General features: G+C 48.9%; 36 non-coding genes across 36 annotated transcripts; all 36 read right to left on the minus strand.

The window, feature by feature from the left end:
• Positions 1-621: 621 nt before the first annotated feature.
• Trnas-cga (transfer RNA serine (anticodon CGA)) lies at positions 622-703 on the minus strand. The gene has a single exon. It is a non-coding gene; the product is annotated as a tRNA-Ser (tRNA).
• Positions 704-842: 139 nt separating this feature from the next.
• Positions 843-915, minus strand: Trnak-uuu (transfer RNA lysine (anticodon UUU)). Its single transcript has one exon. It is a non-coding gene; the product is annotated as a tRNA-Lys (tRNA).
• Positions 916-1,451: 536 nt separating this feature from the next.
• Positions 1,452-1,524, minus strand: Trnaf-gaa (transfer RNA phenylalanine (anticodon GAA)). Its single transcript has one exon. It is a non-coding gene; the product is annotated as a tRNA-Phe (tRNA).
• A 585-nt stretch (positions 1,525-2,109) lies between these two features.
• On the minus strand, positions 2,110-2,191 carry Trnas-uga (transfer RNA serine (anticodon UGA)). Its single transcript has one exon. It is a non-coding gene; the product is annotated as a tRNA-Ser (tRNA).
• Positions 2,192-2,879: 688 nt separating this feature from the next.
• Trnas-cga (transfer RNA serine (anticodon CGA)) lies at positions 2,880-2,961 on the minus strand. Its single transcript has one exon. It is a non-coding gene; the product is annotated as a tRNA-Ser (tRNA).
• A 139-nt stretch (positions 2,962-3,100) lies between these two features.
• Positions 3,101-3,173, minus strand: Trnak-uuu (transfer RNA lysine (anticodon UUU)). The gene has a single exon. It is a non-coding gene; the product is annotated as a tRNA-Lys (tRNA).
• Positions 3,174-3,709: 536 nt separating this feature from the next.
• On the minus strand, positions 3,710-3,782 carry Trnaf-gaa (transfer RNA phenylalanine (anticodon GAA)). The gene has a single exon. It is a non-coding gene; the product is annotated as a tRNA-Phe (tRNA).
• A 585-nt stretch (positions 3,783-4,367) lies between these two features.
• Positions 4,368-4,449, minus strand: Trnas-uga (transfer RNA serine (anticodon UGA)). The gene has a single exon. It is a non-coding gene; the product is annotated as a tRNA-Ser (tRNA).
• Positions 4,450-5,137: 688 nt separating this feature from the next.
• Positions 5,138-5,219, minus strand: Trnas-cga (transfer RNA serine (anticodon CGA)). The gene has a single exon. It is a non-coding gene; the product is annotated as a tRNA-Ser (tRNA).
• A 139-nt stretch (positions 5,220-5,358) lies between these two features.
• Trnak-uuu (transfer RNA lysine (anticodon UUU)) lies at positions 5,359-5,431 on the minus strand. The gene has a single exon. It is a non-coding gene; the product is annotated as a tRNA-Lys (tRNA).
• A 536-nt stretch (positions 5,432-5,967) lies between these two features.
• Positions 5,968-6,040, minus strand: Trnaf-gaa (transfer RNA phenylalanine (anticodon GAA)). The gene has a single exon. It is a non-coding gene; the product is annotated as a tRNA-Phe (tRNA).
• Positions 6,041-6,625: 585 nt separating this feature from the next.
• On the minus strand, positions 6,626-6,707 carry Trnas-uga (transfer RNA serine (anticodon UGA)). The gene has a single exon. It is a non-coding gene; the product is annotated as a tRNA-Ser (tRNA).
• A 688-nt stretch (positions 6,708-7,395) lies between these two features.
• On the minus strand, positions 7,396-7,477 carry Trnas-cga (transfer RNA serine (anticodon CGA)). Its single transcript has one exon. It is a non-coding gene; the product is annotated as a tRNA-Ser (tRNA).
• Positions 7,478-7,616: 139 nt separating this feature from the next.
• Positions 7,617-7,689, minus strand: Trnak-uuu (transfer RNA lysine (anticodon UUU)). The gene has a single exon. It is a non-coding gene; the product is annotated as a tRNA-Lys (tRNA).
• Positions 7,690-8,225: 536 nt separating this feature from the next.
• On the minus strand, positions 8,226-8,298 carry Trnaf-aaa (transfer RNA phenylalanine (anticodon AAA)). The gene has a single exon. It is a non-coding gene; the product is annotated as a tRNA-Phe (tRNA).
• Positions 8,299-8,883: 585 nt separating this feature from the next.
• Trnas-uga (transfer RNA serine (anticodon UGA)) lies at positions 8,884-8,965 on the minus strand. Its single transcript has one exon. It is a non-coding gene; the product is annotated as a tRNA-Ser (tRNA).
• A 688-nt stretch (positions 8,966-9,653) lies between these two features.
• On the minus strand, positions 9,654-9,735 carry Trnas-cga (transfer RNA serine (anticodon CGA)). The gene has a single exon. It is a non-coding gene; the product is annotated as a tRNA-Ser (tRNA).
• A 139-nt stretch (positions 9,736-9,874) lies between these two features.
• On the minus strand, positions 9,875-9,947 carry Trnak-uuu (transfer RNA lysine (anticodon UUU)). The gene has a single exon. It is a non-coding gene; the product is annotated as a tRNA-Lys (tRNA).
• Positions 9,948-10,483: 536 nt separating this feature from the next.
• Trnaf-gaa (transfer RNA phenylalanine (anticodon GAA)) lies at positions 10,484-10,556 on the minus strand. The gene has a single exon. It is a non-coding gene; the product is annotated as a tRNA-Phe (tRNA).
• Positions 10,557-11,141: 585 nt separating this feature from the next.
• On the minus strand, positions 11,142-11,223 carry Trnas-uga (transfer RNA serine (anticodon UGA)). Its single transcript has one exon. It is a non-coding gene; the product is annotated as a tRNA-Ser (tRNA).
• A 688-nt stretch (positions 11,224-11,911) lies between these two features.
• Trnas-cga (transfer RNA serine (anticodon CGA)) lies at positions 11,912-11,993 on the minus strand. The gene has a single exon. It is a non-coding gene; the product is annotated as a tRNA-Ser (tRNA).
• Positions 11,994-12,132: 139 nt separating this feature from the next.
• Positions 12,133-12,205, minus strand: Trnak-uuu (transfer RNA lysine (anticodon UUU)). The gene has a single exon. It is a non-coding gene; the product is annotated as a tRNA-Lys (tRNA).
• A 536-nt stretch (positions 12,206-12,741) lies between these two features.
• Trnaf-gaa (transfer RNA phenylalanine (anticodon GAA)) lies at positions 12,742-12,814 on the minus strand. The gene has a single exon. It is a non-coding gene; the product is annotated as a tRNA-Phe (tRNA).
• Positions 12,815-13,399: 585 nt separating this feature from the next.
• On the minus strand, positions 13,400-13,481 carry Trnas-uga (transfer RNA serine (anticodon UGA)). Its single transcript has one exon. It is a non-coding gene; the product is annotated as a tRNA-Ser (tRNA).
• A 688-nt stretch (positions 13,482-14,169) lies between these two features.
• Positions 14,170-14,251, minus strand: Trnas-cga (transfer RNA serine (anticodon CGA)). Its single transcript has one exon. It is a non-coding gene; the product is annotated as a tRNA-Ser (tRNA).
• Positions 14,252-14,390: 139 nt separating this feature from the next.
• Positions 14,391-14,463, minus strand: Trnak-uuu (transfer RNA lysine (anticodon UUU)). The gene has a single exon. It is a non-coding gene; the product is annotated as a tRNA-Lys (tRNA).
• A 536-nt stretch (positions 14,464-14,999) lies between these two features.
• Trnaf-gaa (transfer RNA phenylalanine (anticodon GAA)) lies at positions 15,000-15,072 on the minus strand. The gene has a single exon. It is a non-coding gene; the product is annotated as a tRNA-Phe (tRNA).
• Positions 15,073-15,657: 585 nt separating this feature from the next.
• On the minus strand, positions 15,658-15,739 carry Trnas-uga (transfer RNA serine (anticodon UGA)). The gene has a single exon. It is a non-coding gene; the product is annotated as a tRNA-Ser (tRNA).
• A 688-nt stretch (positions 15,740-16,427) lies between these two features.
• Positions 16,428-16,509, minus strand: Trnas-cga (transfer RNA serine (anticodon CGA)). Its single transcript has one exon. It is a non-coding gene; the product is annotated as a tRNA-Ser (tRNA).
• A 139-nt stretch (positions 16,510-16,648) lies between these two features.
• On the minus strand, positions 16,649-16,721 carry Trnak-uuu (transfer RNA lysine (anticodon UUU)). The gene has a single exon. It is a non-coding gene; the product is annotated as a tRNA-Lys (tRNA).
• A 536-nt stretch (positions 16,722-17,257) lies between these two features.
• Positions 17,258-17,330, minus strand: Trnaf-gaa (transfer RNA phenylalanine (anticodon GAA)). Its single transcript has one exon. It is a non-coding gene; the product is annotated as a tRNA-Phe (tRNA).
• A 585-nt stretch (positions 17,331-17,915) lies between these two features.
• Positions 17,916-17,997, minus strand: Trnas-uga (transfer RNA serine (anticodon UGA)). The gene has a single exon. It is a non-coding gene; the product is annotated as a tRNA-Ser (tRNA).
• Positions 17,998-18,685: 688 nt separating this feature from the next.
• On the minus strand, positions 18,686-18,767 carry Trnas-cga (transfer RNA serine (anticodon CGA)). Its single transcript has one exon. It is a non-coding gene; the product is annotated as a tRNA-Ser (tRNA).
• A 139-nt stretch (positions 18,768-18,906) lies between these two features.
• Trnak-uuu (transfer RNA lysine (anticodon UUU)) lies at positions 18,907-18,979 on the minus strand. Its single transcript has one exon. It is a non-coding gene; the product is annotated as a tRNA-Lys (tRNA).
• Positions 18,980-19,515: 536 nt separating this feature from the next.
• On the minus strand, positions 19,516-19,588 carry Trnaf-gaa (transfer RNA phenylalanine (anticodon GAA)). Its single transcript has one exon. It is a non-coding gene; the product is annotated as a tRNA-Phe (tRNA).
• A 585-nt stretch (positions 19,589-20,173) lies between these two features.
• Positions 20,174-20,255, minus strand: Trnas-uga (transfer RNA serine (anticodon UGA)). Its single transcript has one exon. It is a non-coding gene; the product is annotated as a tRNA-Ser (tRNA).
• Between the last annotated feature and the right edge of the window lie 508 nt (positions 20,256-20,763).

A 20,763-nucleotide genomic window follows, 5' to 3' on the forward strand; every position in this document is an offset into this window, starting at 1 on the left:
CGTGGCCTAACTCTTTTCTGTAGTGTTTCCATTGCCAGCACATTAGCCGTTACGAAATTGTATTAATTTTCGCCTAGACATGGCCTTGAACCCAACACCCTTTGGTTGAAAATCAAACGCTCTACCGACTGAGCTATCGTACAGCTGCGTTGCGTGCGAGTGATTCGCATGACGTAATTACTGGCTTGTGGCTCCAATGGCGACTTCACCGACTTCCCACTGACGCACCGCTGACGCTAGTTTACTGTCGTCTTAAGTGGTCGACATACTTGCAAGTAGCTGCGACATCTTAAGAAAAGAAACGCTGCACCATTGCTTTTGCCGCACTCGAATGACTGAATTGCGATTCTTAAAAAAGAGAGAAATGAATGTTTGCTCTGTCCAACGCTTCCAAGCACGTCTGTGTACTCACGAACTCGGCGTCGACGCGAGAAAATGACGGCAGCGCACTCGTGGGCCTGCGACGGCTTTCTGCAGTCCCAGCGTCAGTGAGAGGTGAACCGGTAGCCACAGAAAGCAGCGGCCGCCGCGACACTCAGTACTGTAAAACGGAAATTTTCGTCTTGTTGAGGATGGCGTCACGTGTGTGAAAATATTTGCTCCTCTTTATGCAAAATCGCACGCAGCCGGTAGGATTCGAACCTACGCTCCCACAGGGAATCTGATTTCGAGTCAGACGCCTTAACTACTCGGCCACGACTGCCGTAGTTCGGGATTTTCTCCCGAAACATGCAACTGATACGGTTTAAAGCACTGTGGCGTCAGAAAACGGCGTAGCTGCATTCTTTTCCGTAGTGTTTCCACCGCTACCAGAGGAATCGCTACCAAAGTATTAAAATCTCCGCCCGAACAGGGACTTGAACCCTGGACCCTTAGGTTAAAAGCCTAATGCTCTACCGACTGAGCTATCCGGGCTCACATGACGTTAGAGATCATCCCACGATGCACAGCTATACATTGACTCATGTCCTTCACAGTTGTGCTATCGCTGCATCGAGCTGTTACTAATTAAACGTCGCCTGAATGCTGTCTACAAACGTGTCGCGCTAAGCTCGTAGCAGACTATCTAAGAATGCTGACACACGATGCAAAAACAAACCGCAGCAGTCGTTAGGTCTCATACGTTGGAGTAGAGGAGTTACGTGTTTTGTCGACACTCACTGGGCAATTGGAAAATTCACAAGTATTTCGAATGCAATGCTTCCCACGTTTTCGCTCATTTCACGGTTCCGTTGGAGACGTTCTTTACCTCCTGACACAAAAAAGGGAACGCAGTCGGTAGGACTTTTCGTATTTTCTTACTACTCAGGGAGTTGCCTACTGTGTTCCTCTTACGGCAAGCACTAGACAACCTGAACAGTTACAGGACAGAGTCATTTTTGTTCTCGGCTGTACTTACATCATCACAGACTCGGAGCAATTCCATTGGCATCAGCTTCAAAACAAACACTTGCCGAAACCCGGGATCGAACCAGGGACCTTTAGATCTTCAGTCTAACGCTCTCCCAACTGAGCTATTTCGGCTCACACCTATGTCTGCACAATTGCGCGTCTTCGTTAAACTTCTGAATCGCCGCCAATTTCACAGTCATCTTCGTCTGATAAGACACAGGGAGGCTGAAAGGCGAGCAGCAGATGCAGTGAAGTACCACACACATTTCTTCTGATTCCATCATCGTAAGAAGCAAACATGTCGACTCGATTCATGTAATATCGACTTCGCTGGCGCTAGAAAACCTTTGCTATATCGATGCCACGTGCAACTCGTGTGCAGAGAACGAGACACAAGAAGGAGTGAGTCTCTCCACTATGTGAGAGCCAGTATCTAGCAGAAACACACGCTAAAACATTTGACTTGCGTTAGCTCATAAATTGCTACACGTCACCGTCTGCAAGCTAAAATGGACACATCTGCACTGCCCAGAGAGGCGACACTTGCACTGACACTTGGTGGACGGCAGTGAGACGAGGAGATGAGCTGTGGCTTCTGGGAGCGACTGTAGCGCTGCACCAAAGAACACTGCACATTGCTGGAGACCCACGTGTTTAGTAGAGACGCAACTGCTAGGATGCAGCTGAACGTCCATCTTCTGAGAGCGAGAAAATTTTCGCAGTCGGCAGGACTCGAACCTACGCTCCCAGAAGGAATCTGATTTCAAGTCAGACGCCTTAACCACTCGGCCACGACTGCCGGTGGCAATAGCGTCTTCCGACAAGTGAAAGTCCAACTTTAGAAGCAATCCAATGGCAGAAAGCTGCGTGGCCTAACTCTTTTCTGTAGTGTTTCCATTGCCAGCACATTAGCCGTTACGAAATTGTATTAATTTTCGCCTAGACATGGCCTTGAACCCAACACCCTTTGGTTGAAAATCAAACGCTCTACCGACTGAGCTATCGTACAGCTGCGTTGCGTGCGAGTGATTCGCATGACGTAATTACTGGCTTGTGGCTCCAATGGCGACTTCACCGACTTCCCACTGACGCACCGCTGACGCTAGTTTACTGTCGTCTTAAGTGGTCGACATACTTGCAAGTAGCTGCGACATCTTAAGAAAAGAAACGCTGCACCATTGCTTTTGCCGCACTCGAATGACTGAATTGCGATTCTTAAAAAAGAGAGAAATGAATGTTTGCTCTGTCCAACGCTTCCAAGCACGTCTGTGTACTCACGAACTCGGCGTCGACGCGAGAAAATGACGGCAGCGCACTCGTGGGCCTGCGACGGCTTTCTGCAGTCCCAGCGTCAGTGAGAGGTGAACCGGTAGCCACAGAAAGCAGCGGCCGCCGCGACACTCAGTACTGTAAAACGGAAATTTTCGTCTTGTTGAGGATGGCGTCACGTGTGTGAAAATATTTGCTCCTCTTTATGCAAAATCGCACGCAGCCGGTAGGATTCGAACCTACGCTCCCACAGGGAATCTGATTTCGAGTCAGACGCCTTAACTACTCGGCCACGACTGCCGTAGTTCGGGATTTTCTCCCGAAACATGCAACTGATACGGTTTAAAGCACTGTGGCGTCAGAAAACGGCGTAGCTGCATTCTTTTCCGTAGTGTTTCCACCGCTACCAGAGGAATCGCTACCAAAGTATTAAAATCTCCGCCCGAACAGGGACTTGAACCCTGGACCCTTAGGTTAAAAGCCTAATGCTCTACCGACTGAGCTATCCGGGCTCACATGACGTTAGAGATCATCCCACGATGCACAGCTATACATTGACTCATGTCCTTCACAGTTGTGCTATCGCTGCATCGAGCTGTTACTAATTAAACGTCGCCTGAATGCTGTCTACAAACGTGTCGCGCTAAGCTCGTAGCAGACTATCTAAGAATGCTGACACACGATGCAAAAACAAACCGCAGCAGTCGTTAGGTCTCATACGTTGGAGTAGAGGAGTTACGTGTTTTGTCGACACTCACTGGGCAATTGGAAAATTCACAAGTATTTCGAATGCAATGCTTCCCACGTTTTCGCTCATTTCACGGTTCCGTTGGAGACGTTCTTTACCTCCTGACACAAAAAAGGGAACGCAGTCGGTAGGACTTTTCGTATTTTCTTACTTCTCAGGGAGTTGCCTACTGTGTTCCTCTTACGGCAAGCACTAGACAACCTGAACAGTTACAGGACAGAGTCATTTTTGTTCTCGGCTGTACTTACATCATCACAGACTCGGAGCAATTCCATTGGCATCAGCTTCAAAACAAACACTTGCCGAAACCCGGGATCGAACCAGGGACCTTTAGATCTTCAGTCTAACGCTCTCCCAACTGAGCTATTTCGGCTCACACCTATGTTTGCACACTTGCGCGTCTTCGTTAAACTTCTGAATCGCCGCCAATTTCACAGTCATCTTCGTCTGATAAGACACAGGGAGGCTGAAAGGCGAGCAGCAGATGCAGTGAAGTACCACACACATTTCTTCTGATTCCATCATCGTAAGAAGCAAACATGTCGACTCGATTCATGTAATATCGACTTCGCTGGCGCTAGAAAACCTTTGCTATATCGATGCCACGTGCAACTCGTGTGCAGAGAACGAGACACAAGAAGGAGTGAGTCTCTCCACTATGTGAGAGCCAGTATCTAGCAGAAACACACGCTAAAACATTTGACTTGCGTTAGCTCATAAATTGCTACACGTCACCGTCTGCAAGCTAAAATGGACACATCTGCACTGCCCAGAGAGGCGACACTTGCACTGACACTTGGTGGACGGCAGTGAGACGAGGAGATGAGCTGTGGCTTCTGGGAGCGACTGTAGCGCTGCACCAAAGAACACTGCACATTGCTGGAGACCCACGTGTTTAGTAGAGACGCAACTGCTAGGATGCAGCTGAACGTCCATCTTCTGAGAGCGAGAAAATTTTCGCAGTGGGCAGGACTCGAACCTACGCTCCCAGAGGGAATCTGATTTCAAGTCAGACGCCTTAACCACTCGGCCACGACTGCCGGTGGCAAAAGCGTCTTCCGACAAGTGAAAGTCCAACTTTAGAAGCAATCCAATGGCAGAAAGCTGCGTGGCCTAACTCTTTTCTGTAGTGTTTCCATTGCCAGCACATTAGCCGTTACGAAATTGTATTAATTTTCGCCTAGACATAGCCTTGAACCCAACACCCTTTGGTTGAAAATCAAACGCTCTACCGACTGAGCTATCGTACAGCTGCGTTGCGTGCGAGTGATTCGCATGACGTAATTACTGGCTTGTGGCTCCAATGGCGACTTCACCGACTTCCCACTGACGCACCGCTGACGCTAGTTTACTGTCGTCTTAAGTGGTCGACATACTTGCAAGTAGCTGCGACATCTTAAGAAAAGAAACGCTGCACCATTGCTTTTGCCGCACTCGAATGACTGAATTGCGATTCTTAAAAAAGAGAGAAATGAATGTTTGCTCTGTCCAACGCTTCCAAGCACGTCTGTGTACTCACGAACTCGGCGTCGACGCGAGAAAATGACGGCAGCGCACTCGTGGGCCTGCGACGGCTTTCTGCAGTCCCAGCGTCAGTGAGAGGTGAACCGGTAGCCACAGAAAGCAGCGGCCGCCGCGACACTCAGTACTGTAAAACGGAAATTTTCGTCTTGTTGAGGATGGCGTCACGTGTGTGAAAATATTTGCTCCTCTTTATGCAAAATCGCACGCAGCCGGTAGGATTCGAACCTACGCTCCCACAGGGAATCTGATTTCGAGTCAGACGCCTTAACTACTCGGCCACGACTGCCGTAGTTCGGGATTTTCTCCCGAAACATGCAACTGATACGGTTTAAAGCACTGTGGCGTCAGAAAACGGCGTAGCTGCATTCTTTTCCGTAGTGTTTCCACCGCTACCAGAGGAATCGCTACCAAAGTATTAAAATCTCCGCCCGAACAGGGACTTGAACCCTGGACCCTTAGGTTAAAAGCCTAATGCTCTACCGACTGAGCTATCCGGGCTCACATGACGTTAGAGATCATCCCACGATGCACAGCTATACATTGACTCATGTCCTTCACAGTTGTGCTATCGCTGCATCGAGCTGTTACTAATTAAACGTCGCCTGAATGCTGTCTACAAACGTGTCGCGCTAAGCTCGTAGCAGACTATCTAAGAATGCTGACACACGATGCAAAAACAAACCGCAGCAGTCGTTAGGTCTCATACGTTGGAGTAGAGGAGTTACGTGTTTTGTCGACACTCACTGGGCAATTGGAAAATTCACAAGTATTTCGAATGCAATGCTTCCCACGTTTTCGCTCATTTCACGGTTCCGTTGGAGACGTTCTTTACCTCCTGACACAAAAAAGGGAACGCAGTCGGTAGGACTTTTCGTATTTTCTTACTTCTCAGGGAGTTGCCTACTGTGTTCCTCTTACGGCAAGCACTAGACAACCTGAACAGTTACAGGACAGAGTCATTTTTGTTCTCGGCTGTACTTACATCATCACAGACTCGGAGCAATTCCATTGGCATCAGCTTCAAAACAAACACTTGCCGAAAACCGGGATCGAACCAGGGACCTTTAGATCTTCAGTCTAACGCTCTCCCAACTGAGCTATTTCGGCTCACACCTATGTCTGCACAATTGCGCGTCTTCGTTAAACTTCTGAATCGCCGCCAATTTCACAGTCATCTTCGTCTGATAAGACACAGGGAGGCTGAAAGGCGAGCAGCAGATGCAGTGAAGTACCACACACATTTCTTCTGATTCCATCATCGTAAGAAGCAAACATGTCGACTCGATTCATGTAATATCGACTTCGCTGGCGCTAGAAAACCTTTGCTATATCGATGCCACGTGCAACTCGTGTGCAGAGAACGAGACACAAGAAGGAGTGAGTCTCTCCACTATGTGAGAGCCAGTATCTAGCAGAAACACACGCTAAAACATTTGACTTGCGTTAGCTCATAAATTGCTACACGTCACCGTCTGCAAGCTAAAATGGACACATCTGCACTGCCCAGAGAGGCGACACTTGCACTGACACTTGGTGGACGGCAGTGAGACGAGGAGATGAGCTGTGGCTTCTGGGAGCGACTGTAGCGCTGCACCAAAGAACACTGCACATTGCTGGAGACCCACGTGTTTAGTAGAGACGCAACTGCTAGGATGCAGCTGAACGTCCATCTTCTGAGAGAGAGAAAATTTTCGCAGTCGGTAGGACTCGAACCTACGCTCCCAGAGGGAATCTGATTTCAAGTCAGACGCCTTAACCACTCGGCCACGACTGCCGGTGGCAATAGCGTCTTCCGACAAGTGAAAGTCCAACTTTAGAAGCAATCCAATGGCAGAAAGCTGCGTGGCCTAACTCTTTTCTGTAGTGTTTCCATTGCCAGCACATTAGCCGTTACGAAATTGTATTAATTTTCGCCTAGACATGGCCTTGAACCCAACACCCTTTGGTTGAAAATCAAACGCTCTACCGACTGAGCTATCGTACAGCTGCGTTGCGTGCGAGTGATTCGCATGACGTAATTACTGGCTTGTGGCTCCAATGGCGACTTCACCGACTTCCCACTGACGCACCGCTGACGCTAGTTTACTGTCGTCTTAAGTGGTCGACATACTTGCAAGTAGCTGCGACATCTTAAGAAAAGAAACGCTGCACCATTGCTTTTGCCGCACTCGAATGACTGAATTGCGATTCTTAAAAAAGAGAGAAATGAATGTTTGCTCTGTCCAACGCTTCCAAGCACGTCTGTGTACTCACGAACTCGGCGTCGACGCGAGAAAATGACGGCAGCGCACTCGTGGGCCTGCGACGGCTTTCTGCAGTCCCAGCGTCAGTGAGAGGTGAACCGGTAGCCACAGAAAGCAGCGGCCGCCGCGACACTCAGTACTGTAAAACGGAAATTTTCGTCTTGTTGAGGATGGCGTCACGTGTGTGAAAATATTTGCTCCTCTTTATGCAAAATCGCACACAGCCGGTAGGATTCGAACCTACGCTCCCACAGGGAATCTGATTTCGAGTCAGACGCCTTAACTACTCGGCCACGACTGCCGTAGTTCGGGATTTTCTCCCGAAACATGCAACTGATACGGTTTAAAGCACTGTGGCGTCAGAAAACGGCGTAGCTGCATTCTTTTCCGTAGTGTTTCCACCGCTACCAGAGGAATCGCTACCAAAGTATTAAAATCTCCGCCCGAACAGGGACTTGAACCCTGGACCCTTAGGTTAAAGGCCTAATGCTCTACCGACTGAGCTATCCGGGCTCACATGACGTTAGAGATCATCCCACGATGCACAGCTATACATTGACTCATGTCCTTCACAGTTGTGCTATCGCTGCATCGAGCTGTTACTAATTAAACGTCGCCTGAATGCTGTCTACAAACGTGTCGCGCTAAGCTCGTAGCAGACTATCTAAGAATGCTGACACACGATGCAAAAACAAACCGCAGCAGTCGTTAGGTCTCATACGTTGGAGTAGAGGAGTTACGTGTTTTGTCGACACTCACTGGGCAATTGGAAAATTCACAAGTATTTCGAATGCAATGCTTCCCACGTTTTCGCTCATTTCACGGTTCCGTTGGAGACGTTCTTTACCTCCTGACACAAAAAAGGGAACGCAGTCGGTAGGACTTTTCGTATTTTCTTACTTCTCAGGGAGTTGCCTACTGTGTTCCTCTTACGGCAAGCACTAGACAACCTGAACAGTTACAGGACAGAGTCATTTTTGTTCTCGGCTGTACTTACATCATCACAGACTCGGAGCAATTCCTTTGGCATCAGCTTCAAAACAAACACTTGCTGAAACCCGGGATCGAACCAGGGACCTTTAGATCTTTAGTCTAACGCTCTCCCAACTGAGCTATTTCGGCTCACACCTATGTCTGCACAATTGCGCGTCTTCGTTAAACTTCTGAATCGCCGCCAATTTCACAGTCATCTTCGTCTGATAAGACACAGGGAGGCTGAAAGGCGAGCAGCAGATGCAGTGAAGTACCACACACATTTCTTCTGATTCCATCATCGTAAGAAGCAAACATGTCGACTCGATTCATGTAATATCGACTTCGCTGGCGCTAGAAAACCTTTGCTATATCGATGCCACGTGCAACTCGTGTGCAGAGAACGAGACACAAGAAGGAGTGAGTCTCTCCACTATGTGAGAGCCAGTATCTAGCAGAAACACACGCTAAAACATTTGACTTGCGTTAGCTCATAAATTGCTACACGTCACCGTCTGCAAGCTAAAATGGACACATCTGCACTGCCCAGAGAGGCGACACTTGCACTGACACTTGGTGGACGGCAGTGAGACGAGGAGATGAGCTGTGGCTTCTGGGAGCGACTGTAGCGCTGCACCAAAGAACACTGCACATTGCTGGAGACCCACGTGTTTAGTAGAGACGCAACTGCTAGGATGCAGCTGAACGTCCATCTTCTGAGAGCGAGAAAATTTTCGCAGTCGGCAGGACTCGAACCTACGCTCCCAGAGGGAATCTGATTTCAAGTCAGACGCCTTAACCACTCGGCCACGACTGCCGGTGGCAATAGCGTCTTCCGACAAGTGAAAGTCCAACTTTAGAAGCAATCCAATGGCAGAAAGCTGCGTGGCCTAACTCTTTTCTGTAGTGTTTCCATTGCCAGCACATTAGCCGTTACGAAATTGTATTAATTTTCGCCTAGACATGGCCTTGAACCCAACACCCTTTGGTTGAAAATCAAACGCTCTACCGACTGAGCTATCGTACAGCTGCGTTGCGTGCGAGTGATTCGCATGACGTAATTACTGGCTTGTGGCTCCAATGGCGACTTCACCGACTTCCCACTGACGCACCGCTGACGCTAGTTTACTGTCGTCTTAAGTGGTCGACATACTTGCAAGTAGCTGCGACATCTTAAGAAAAGAAACGCTGCACCATTGCTTTTGCCGCACTCGAATGACTGAATTGCGATTCTTAAAAAAGAGAGAAATGAATGTTTGCTCTGTCCAACGCTTCCAAGCACGTCTGTGTACTCACGAACTCGGCGTCGACGCGAGAAAATGACGGCAGCGCACTCGTGGGCCTGCGACGGCTTTCTGCAGTCCCAGCGTCAGTGAGAGGTGAACCGGTAGCCACAGAAAGCAGCGGCCGCCGCGACACTCAGTACTGTAAAACGGAAATTTTCGTCTTGTTGAGGATGGCGTCACGTGTGTGAAAATATTTGCTCCTCTTTATGCAAAATCGCACGCAGCCGGTAGGATTCGAACCTACGCTCCCACAGGGAATCTGATTTCGAGTCAGATGCCTTAACTACTCGGCCACGACTGCCGTAGTTCGGGATTTTCTCCCGAAACATGCAACTGATACGGTTTAAAGCACTGTGGCGTCAGAAAACGGCGTAGCTGCATTCTTTTCCGTAGTGTTTCCACCGCTACCAGAGGAATCGCTACCAAAGTATTAAAATCTCCGCCCGAACAGGGACTTGAACCCTGGACCCTTGGGTTAAAAGCCTAATGCTCTACCGACTGAGCTATCCGGGCTCACATGACGTTAGAGATCATCCCACGATGCACAGCTATACATTGACTCATGTCCTTCACAGTTGTGCTATCGCTGCATCGAGCTGTTACTAATTAAACGTCGCCTGAATGCTGTCTACAAACGTGTCGCGCTAAGCTCGTAGCAGACTATCTAAGAATGCTGACACACGATGCAAAAACAAACCGCAGCAGTCGTTAGGTCTCATACGTTGGAGTAGAGGAGTTACGTGTTTTGTCGACACTCACTGGGCAATTGGAAAATTCACAAGTATTTCGAATGCAATGCTTCCCACGTTTTCGCTCATTTCACGGTTCCGTTGGAGACGTTCTTTACCTCCTGACACAAAAAAGGGAACGCAGTCGGTAGGACTTTTCGTATTTTCTTACTTCTCAGGGAGTTGCCTACTGTGTTCCTCTTACGGCAAGCACTAGACAACCTGAACAGTTACAGGACAGAGTCATTTTTGTTCTCGGCTGTACTTACATCATCACAGACTCGGAGCAATTCCATTGGCATCAGCTTCAAAACAAACACTTGCCGAAACCCGGGATCGAACCAGGGACCTTTAGATCTTCAGTCTAACGCTCTCCCAACTGAGCTATTTCGGCTCACACCTATGTTTGCACACTTGCGCGTCTTCGTTAAACTTCTGAATCGCCGCCAATTTCACAGTCATCTTCGTCTGATAAGACACAGGGAGGCTGAAAGGCGAGCAGCAGATGCAGTGAAGTACCACACACATTTCTTCTGATTCCATCATCGTAAGAAGCAAACATGTCGACTCGATTCATGTAATATCGACTTCGCTGGCGCTAGAAAACCTTTGCTATATCGATGCCACGTGCAACTCGTGTGCAGAGAACGAGGCACAAGAAGGAGTGAGTCTCTCCACTATGTGAGAGCCAGTATCTAGCAGAAACACACGCTAAAACATTTGACTTGCGTTAGCTCATAAATTGCTACACGTCACCGTCTGCAAGCTAAAATGGACACATCTGCACTGCCCAGAGAGGCGACACTTGCACTGACACTTGGTGGACGGCAGTGAGACGAGGAGATGAGCTGTGGCTTCTGGGAGCGACTGTAGCGCTGCACCAAAGAACACTGCACATTGCTGGAGACCCACGTGTTTAGTAGAGACGCAACTGCTAGGATGCAGCTGAACGTCCATCTTCTGAGAGCGAGAAAATTTTCGCAGTCGGCAGGACTCGAACCTACGCTCCCAGAGGGAATCTGATTTCAAGTCAGACGCCTTAACCACTCGGCCACGACTGCCGGTGGCAATAGCGTCTTCCGACAAGTGAAAGTCCAACTTTAGAAGCAATCCAATGGCAGAAAGCTGCGTGGCCTAACTCTTTTCTGTAGTGTTTCCATTGCCAGCACATTAGCCGTTACGAAATTGTATTAATTTTCGCCTAGACATGGCCTTGAACCCAACACCCTTTGGTTGAAAATCTAACGCTCTACCGACTGAGCTATCGTACAGCTGCGTTGCGTGCGAGTGATTCGCATGACGTAATTACTGGCTTGTGGCTCCAATGGCGACTTCACCGACTTCCCACTGACGCACCGCTGACGCTAGTTTACTGTCGTCTTAAGTGGTCGACATACTTGCAAGTAGCTGCGACATCTTAAGAAAAGAAACGCTGCACCATTGCTTTTGCCGCACTCGAATGACTGAATTGCGATTCTTAAAAAAGGGAGAAATGAATGTTTGCTCTGTCCAACGCTTCCAAGCACGTCTGTGTACTCACGAACTCGGCGTCGACGCGAGAAAATGACGGCAGCGCACTCGTGGGCCTGCGACGGCTTTCTGCAGTCCCAGCGTCAGTGAGAGGTGAACCGGTAGCCACAGAAAGCAGCGGCCGCCGCGACACTCAGTACTGTAAAACGGAAATTTTCGTCTTGTTGAGGATGGCGTCACGTGTGTGAAAATATTTGCTCCTCTTTATGCAAAATCGCACGCAGCCGGTAGGATTCGAACCTACGCTCCCACAGGGAATCTGATTTCGAGTCAGACGCCTTAACTACTCGGCCACGACTGCCGTAGTTCGGGATTTTCTCCCGAAACATGCAACTGATACGGTTTAAAGCACTGTGGCGTCAGAAAACGGCGTAGCTGCATTCTTTTCCGTAGTGTTTCCACCGCTACCAGAGGAATCGCTACCAAAGTATTAAAATCTCCGCCCGAACAGGGACTTGAACCCTGGACCCTTAGGTTAAAAGCCTAATGCTCTACCGACTGAGCTATCCGGGCTCACATGACGTTAGAGATCATCCCACGATGCACAGCTATACATTGACTCATGTCCTTCACAGTTGTGCTATCGCTGCATCGAGCTGTTACTAATTAAACGTCGCCTGAATGCTGTCTACAAACGTGTCGCGCTAAGCTCGTAGCAGACTATCTAAGAATGCTGACACACGATGCAAAAACAAACCGCAGCAGTCGTTAGGTCTCATACGTTGGAGTAGAGGAGTTACGTGTTTTGTCGACACTCACTGGGCCATTGGAAAATTCACAAGTATTTCGAATGCAATGCTTCCCACGTTTTCGCTCATTTCACGGTTCCGTTGGAGACGTTCTTTACCTCCTGACACAAAAAAGGGAACGCAGTCGGTAGGACTTTTCGTATTTTCTTACTTCTCAGGGAGTTGCCTACTGTGTTCCTCTTACGGCAAGCACTAGACAACCTGAACAGTTACAGGACAGAGTCATTTTTGTTCTCGGCTGTACTTACATCATCACAGACTCGGAGCAATTCCATTGGCATCAGCTTCAAAACAAACACTTGCCGAAACCCGGGATCGAACCAGGGACCTTTAGATCTTCAGTCTAACGCTCTCCCAACTGAGCTATTTCGGCTCACACCTATGTTTGCACACTTGCGCGTCTTCGTTAAACTTCTGAATCGCCGCCAATTTCACAGTCATCTTCGTCTGATAAGACACAGGGAGGCTGAAAGGCGAGCAGCAGATGCAGTGAAGTACCACACACATTTCTTCTGATTCCATCATCGTAAGAAGCAAACATGTCGACTCGATTCATGTAATATCGACTTCGCTGGCGCTAGAAAACCTTTGCTATATCGATGCCACGTGCAACTCGGGTGCAGAGAACGAGACACAAGAAGGAGTGAGTCTCTCCACTATGTGAGAGCCAGTATCTAGCAGAAACACACGCTAAAACATTTGACTTGCGTTAGCTCATAAATTGCTACACGTCACCGTCTGCAAGCTAAAATGGACACATCTGCACTGCCCAGAGAGGCGACACTTGCACTGACACTTGGTGGACGGCAGTGAGACGAGGAGATGAGCTGTGGCTTCTGGGAGCGACTGTAGCGCTGCACCAAAGAACACTGCACATTGCTGGAGACCCACGTGTTTAGTAGAGACGCAACTGCTAGGATGCAGCTGAACGTCCATCTTCTGAGAGCGAGAAAATTTTCGCAGTCGGCAGGACTCGAACCTACGCTCCCAGAGGGAATCTGATTTCAAGTCAGACGCCTTAACCACTCGGCCACGACTGCCGGTGGCAATAGCGTCTTCCGACAAGTGAAAGTCCAACTTTAGAAGCAATCCAATGGCAGAAAGCTGCGTGGCCTAACTCTTTTCTGTAGTGTTTCCATTGCCAGCACATTAGCCGTTACGAAATTGTATTAATTTTCGCCTAGACATGGCCTTGAACCCAACACCCTTTGGTTGAAAATCAAACGCTCTACCGACTGAGCTATCGTACAGCTGCGTTGCGTGCGAGTGATTCGCATGACGTAATTACTGGCTTGTGGCTCCAATGGCGACTTCACCGACTTCCCACTGACGCACCGCTGACGCTAGTTTACTGTCGTCTTAAGTGGTCGACATACTTGCAAGTAGCTGCGACATCTTAAGAAAAGAAACGCTGCACCACTGCTTTTGCCGCACTCGAATGACTGAATTGCGATTCTTAAAAAAGAGAGAAATGAATGTTTGCTCTGTCCAACGCTTCCAAGCACGTCTGTGTACTCACGAACTCGGCGTCGACGCGAGAAAATGACGGCAGCGCACTCGTGGGCCTGCGACGGCTTTCTGCAGTCCCAGCGTCAGTGAGAGGTGAACCGGTAGCCACAGAAAGCAGCGGCCGCCGCGACACTCAGTACTGTAAAACGGAAATTTTCGTCTTGTTGAGGATGGCGTCACGTGTGTGAAAATATTTGCTCATCTTTATGCAAAATCGCACGCAGCCGGTAGGATTCGAACCTACGCTCCCACAGGGAATCTGATTTCGAGTCAGATGCCTTAACTACTCGGCCACGACTGCCGTAGTTCGGGATTTTCTCCCGAAACATGCAACTGATACGGTTTAAAGCACTGTGGCGTCAGAAAACGGCGTAGCTGCATTCTTTTCCGTAGTGTTTCCACCGCTACCAGAGGAATCGCTACCAAAGTATTAAAATCTCCACCCGAACAGGGACTTGAACCCTGGACCCTTAGGTTAAAAGCCTAATGCTCTACCGACTGAGCTATCCGGGCTCACATGACGTTAGAGATCATCCCACGATGCACAGCTATACATTGACTCATGTCCTTCACAGTTGTGCTATCGCTGCATCGAGCTGTTACTAATTAAACGTCGCCTGAATGCTGTCTACAAACGTGTCGCGCTAAGCTCGTAGCAGACTATCTAAGAATGCTGACACACGATGCAAAAACAAACCGCAGCAGTCGTTAGGTCTCATACGTTGGAGTAGAGGAGTTACGTGTTTTGTCGACACTCACTGGGCAATTGGAAAATTCACAAGTATTTCGAATGCAATGCTTCCCACGTTTTCGCTCATTTCACGGTTCCGTTGGAGACGTTCTTTACCTCCTGACACAAAAAAGGGAACGCAGTCGGTAGGACTTTTCGTATTTTCTTACTTCTCAGGGAGTTGCCTACTGTGTTCCTCTTACGGCAAGCACTAGACAACCTGAACAGTTACAGGACAGAGTCATTTTTGTTCTCGGCTGTACTTACATCATCACAGACTCGGAGCAATTCCATTGGCATCAGCTTCAAAACAAACACTTGCCGAAACCCGGGATCGAACCAGGGACCTTTAGATCTTCAGTCTAACGCTCTCCCAACTGAGCTATTTCGGCTCACACCTATGTCTGCACACTTGCGCGTCTTCGTTAAACTTCTGAATTGCCGCCAATTTCACAGTCATCTTCGTCTGATAAGACACAGGGAGGCTGAAAGGCGAGCAGCAGATGCAGTGAAGTACCACACACATTTCTTCTGATTCCATCATCGTAAGAAGCAAACATGTCGACTCGATTCATGTAATATCGACTTCGCTGGCGCTAGAAAACCTTTGCTATATCGATGCCACGTGCAACTCGGGTGCAGAGAACGAGACACAAGAAGGAGTGAGTCTCTCCACTATGTGAGAGCCAGTATCTAGCAGAAACACACGCTAAAACATTTGACTTGCGTTAGCTCATAAATTGCTACACGTCACCGTCTGCAAGCTAAAATGGACACATCTGCACTGCCCAGAGAGGCGACACTTGCACTGACACTTGGTGGACGGCAGTGAGACGAGGAGATGAGCTGTGGCTTCTGGGAGCGACTGTAGCGCTGCACCAAAGAACACTGCACATTGCTGGAGACCCACGTGTTTAGTAGAGACGCAACTGCTAGGATGCAGCTGAACGTCCATCTTCTGAGAGCGAGAAAATTTTCGCAGTCGGCAGGACTCGAACCTACGCTCCCAGAGGGAATCTGATTTCAAGTCAGACGCCTTAACCACTCGGCCACGACTGCCGGTGGCAATAGCGTCTTCCGACAAGTGAAAGTCCAACTTTAGAAGCAATCCAATGGCAGAAAGCTGCGTGGCCTAACTCTTTTCTGTAGTGTTTCCATTGCCAGCACATTAGCCGTTACGAAATTGTATTAATTTTCGCCTAGACATGGCCTTGAACCCAACACCCTTTGGTTGAAAATCAAACGCTCTACCGACTGAGCTATCGTACAGCTGCGTTGCGTGCGAGTGATTCGCATGACATAATTACTGGCTTGTGGCTCCAATGGCGACTTCACCGACTTCCCACTGACGCACCGCTGACGCTAGTTTACTGTCGTCTTAAGTGGTCGACATACTTGCAAGTAGCTGCGACATCTTAAGAAAAGAAACGCTGCACCATTGCTTTTGCCGCACTCGAATGACTGAATTGCGATTCTTAAAAAAGGGAGAAATGAATGTTTGCTCTGTCCAACGCTTCCAAGCACGTCTGTGTACTCACGAACTCGGCGTCGACGCGAGAAAATGACGGCAGCGCACTCGTGGGCCTGCGACGGCTTTCTGCAGTCCCAGCGTCAGTGAGAGGTGAACCGGTAGCCACAGAAAGCAGCGGCCGCCGCGACACTCAGTACTGTAAAACGGAAATTTTCGTCTTGTTGAGGATGGCGTCACGTGTGTGAAAATATTTGCTCCTCTTTATGCAAAATCGCACGCAGCCGGTAGGATTCGAACCTACGCTCCCACAGGGAATCTGATTTCGAGTCAGACGCCTTAACTACTCGGCCACGACTGCCGTAGTTCGGGATTTTCTCCCGAAACATGCAACTGATACGGTTTAAAGCACTGTGGCGTCAGAAAACGGCGTAGCTGCATTCTTTTCCGTAGTGTTTCCACCGCTACCAGAGGAATCGCTACCAAAGTATTAAAATCTCCGCCCGAACAGGGACTTGAACCCTGGACCCTTAGGTTAAAAGCCTAATGCTCTACCGACTGAGCTATCCGGGCTCACATGACGTTAGAGATCATCCCACGATGCACAGCTATACATTGACTCATGTCCTTCACAGTTGTGCTATCGCTGCATCGAGCTGTTACTAATTAAACGTCGCCTGAATGCTGTCTACAAACGTGTCGCGCTAAGCTCGTAGCAGACTATCTAAGAATGCTGACACACGATGCAAAAACAAACCGCAGCAGTCGTTAGGTCTCATACGTTGGAGTAGAGGAGTTACGTGTTTTGTCGACACTCACTGGGCCATTGGAAAATTCACAAGTATTTCGAATGCAATGCTTCCCACGTTTTCGCTCATTTCACGGTTCCGTTGGAGACGTTCTTTACCTCTTGACACAAAAAAGGGAACGCAGTCGGTAGGACTTTTCGTATTTTCTTACTTCTCAGGGAGTTGCCTACTGTGTTCCTCTTACGGCAAGCACTAGACAACCTGAACAGTTACAGGACAGAGTCATTTTTGTTCTCGGCTGTACTTACATCATCACAGACTCGGAGCAATTCCATTGGCATCAGCTTCAAAACAAACACTTGCCGAAACCCGGGATCGAACCAGGGACCTTTAGATCTTCAGTCTAACGCTCTCCCAACTGAGCTATTTCGGCTCACACCTATGTTTGCACACTTGCGCGTCTTCGTTAAACTTCTGAATCGCCGCCAATTTCACAGTCATCTTCGTCTGATAAGACACAGGGAGGCTGAAAGGCGAGCAGCAGATGCAGTGAAGTACCACACACATTTCTTCTGATTCCATCATCGTAAGAAGCAAACATGTCGACTCGATTCATGTAATATCGACTTCGCTGGCGCTAGAAAACCTTTGCTATATCGATGCCACGTGCAACTCGTGTGCAGAGAACGAGGCACAAGAAGGAGTGAGTCTCTCCACTATGTGAGAGCCAGTATCTAGCAGAAACACACGCTAAAACATTTGACTTGCGTTAGCTCATAAATTGCTACACGTCACCGTCTGCAAGCTAAAATGGACACATCTGCACTGCCCAGAGAGGCGACACTTGCACTGACACTTGGTGGACGGCAGTGAGACGAGGAGATGAGCTGTGGCTTCTGGGAGCGACTGTAGCGCTGCACCAAAGAACACTGCACATTGCTGGAGACCCACGTGTTTAGTAGAGACGCAACTGCTAGGATGCAGCTGAACGTCCATCTTCTGAGAGAGAGAAAATTTTCGCAGTCGGCAGGACTCGAACCTACGCTCCCAGAGGGAATCTGATTTCAAGTCAGACGCCTTAACCACTCGGCCACGACTGCCGGTGGCAATAGCGTCTTCCGACAAGTGAAAGTCCAACTTTAGAAGCAATCCAATGGCAGAAAGCTGCGTGGCCTAACTCTTTTCTGTAGTGTTTCCATTGCCAGCACATTAGCCGTTACGAAATTGTATTAATTTTCGCCTAGACATGGCCTTGAACCCAACACCCTTTGGTTGAAAATCAAACGCTCTACCGACTGAGCTATCGTACAGCTGCGTTGCGTGCGAGTGATTCGCATGACGTAATTACTGGCTTGTGGCTCCAATGGCGACTTCACCGACTTCCCACTGACGCACCGCTGACGCTAGTTTACTGTCGTCTTAAGTGGTCGACATACTTGCAAGTAGCTGCGACATCTTAAGAAAAGAAACGCTGCACCACTGCTTTTGCCGCACTCGAATGACTGAATTGCGATTCTTAAAAAAGAGAGAAATGAATGTTTGCTCTGTCCAACGCTTCCAAGCACGTCTGTGTACTCACGAACTCGGCGTCGACGCGAGAAAATGACGGCAGCGCACTCGTGGGCCTGCGACGGCTTTCTGCAGTCCCAGCGTCAGTGAGAGGTGAACCGGTAGCCACAGAAAGCAGCGGCCGCCGCGACACTCAGTACTGTAAAACGGAAATTTTCGTCTTGTTGAGGATGGCGTCACGTGTGTGAAAATATTTGCTCCTCTTTATGCAAAATCGCACGCAGCCGGTAGGATTCGAACCTACGCTCCCACAGGGAATCTGATTTCGAGTCAGATGCCTTAACTACTCGGCCACGACTGCCGTAGTTCGGGATTTTCTCCCGAAACATGCAACTGATACGGTTTAAAGCACTGTGGCGTCAGAAAACGGCGTAGCTGCATTCTTTTCCGTAGTGTTTCCACCGCTACCAGAGGAATCGCTACCAAAGTATTAAAATCTCCGCCCGAACAGGGACTTGAACCCTGGACCCTTAGGTTAAAAGCCTAATGCTCTACCGACTGAGCTATCCGGGCTCACATGACGTTAGAGATCATCCCACGATGCACAGCTATACATTGACTCATGTCCTTCACAGTTGTGCTATCGCTGCATCGAGCTGTTACTAATTAAACGTCGCCTGAATGCTGTCTACAAACGTGTCGCGCTAAGCTCGTAGCAGACTATCTAAGAATGCTGACACACGATGCAAAAACAAACCGCAGCAGTCGTTAGGTCTCATACGTTGGAGTAGAGGAGTTACGTGTTTTGTCGACACTCACTGGGCAATTGGAAAATTCACAAGTATTTCGAATGCAATGCTTCCCACGTTTTCGCTCATTTCACGGTTCCGTTGGAGACGTTCTTTACCTCCTGACACAAAAAAGGGAACGCAGTCGGTAGGACTTTTCGTATTTTCTTACTTCTCAGGGAGTTGCCTACTGTGTTCCTCTTACGGCAAGCACTAGACAACCTGAACAGTTACAGGACAGAGTCATTTTTGTTCTCGGCTGTACTTACATCATCACAGACTCGGAGCAATTCCATTGGCATCAGCTTCAAAACAAACACTTGCCGAAACCCGGGATCGAACCAGGGACCTTTAGATCTTCAGTCTAACGCTCTCCCAACTGAGCTATTTCGGCTCACACCTATGTCTGCACAATTGCGCGTCTTCGTTAAACTTCTGAATCGCCGCCAATTTCACAGTCATCTTCGTCTGATAAGACACAGGGAGGCTGAAAGGCGAGCAGCAGATGCAGTGAAGTACCACACACATTTCTTCTGATTCCATCATCGTAAGAAGCAAACATGTCGACTCGATTCATGTAATATCGACTTCGCTGGCGCTAGAAAACCTTTGCTATATCGATGCCACGTGCAACTCGGGTGCAGAGAACGAGACACAAGAAGGAGTGAGTCTCTCCACTATGTGAGAGCCAGTATCTAGCAGAAACACACGCTAAAACATTTGACTTGCGTTAGCTCATAAATTGCTACACGTCACCGTCTGCAAGCTAAAATGGACACATCTGCACTGCCCAGAGAGGCGACACTTGCACTGACACTTGGTGGACGGCAGTGAGACGAGGAGATGAGCTGTGGCTTCTGGGAGCGACTGTAGCGCTGCACCAAAGAACACTGCACATTGCTGGAGACCCACGTGTTTAGTAGAGACGCAACTGCTAGGATGCAGCTGAACGTCCATCTTCTGAGAGCGAGAAAATTTTCGCAGTCGGCAGGACTCGAACCTACGCTCCCAGAGGGAATCTGATTTCAAGTCAGACGCCTTAACCACTCGGCCACGACTGCCGGTGGCAATAGCGTCTTCCGACAAGTGAAAGTCCAACTTTAGAAGCAATCCAATGGCAGAAAGCTGCGTGGCCTAACTCTTTTCTGTAGTGTTTCCATTGCCAGCACATTAGCCGTTACGAAATTGTATTAATTTTCGCCTAGACATGGCCTTGAACCCAACACCCTTTGGTTGAAAATCAAACGCTCTACCGACTGAGCTATCGTACAGCTGCGTTGCGTGCGAGTGATTCGCATGACGTAATTACTGGCTTGTGGCTCCAATGGCGACTTCACCGACTTCCCACTGACGCACCGCTGACGCTAGTTTACTGTCGTCTTAAGTGGTCGACATACTTGCAAGTAGCTGCGACATCTTAAGAAAAGAAACGCTGCACCATTGCTTTTGCCGCACTCGAATGACTGAATTGCGATTCTTAAAAAAGGGAGAAATGAATGTTTGCTCTGTCCAACGCTTCCAAGCACGTCTGTGTACTCACGAACTCGGCGTCGACGCGAGAAAATGACG

Source organism: Schistocerca gregaria, unplaced genomic scaffold (genome assembly GCF_023897955.1).
Source record: "Schistocerca gregaria isolate iqSchGreg1 unplaced genomic scaffold, iqSchGreg1.2 ptg000395l, whole genome shotgun sequence".
Classification (NCBI taxonomy): Eukaryota; Metazoa; Arthropoda; class Insecta; order Orthoptera; family Acrididae; genus Schistocerca; species Schistocerca gregaria.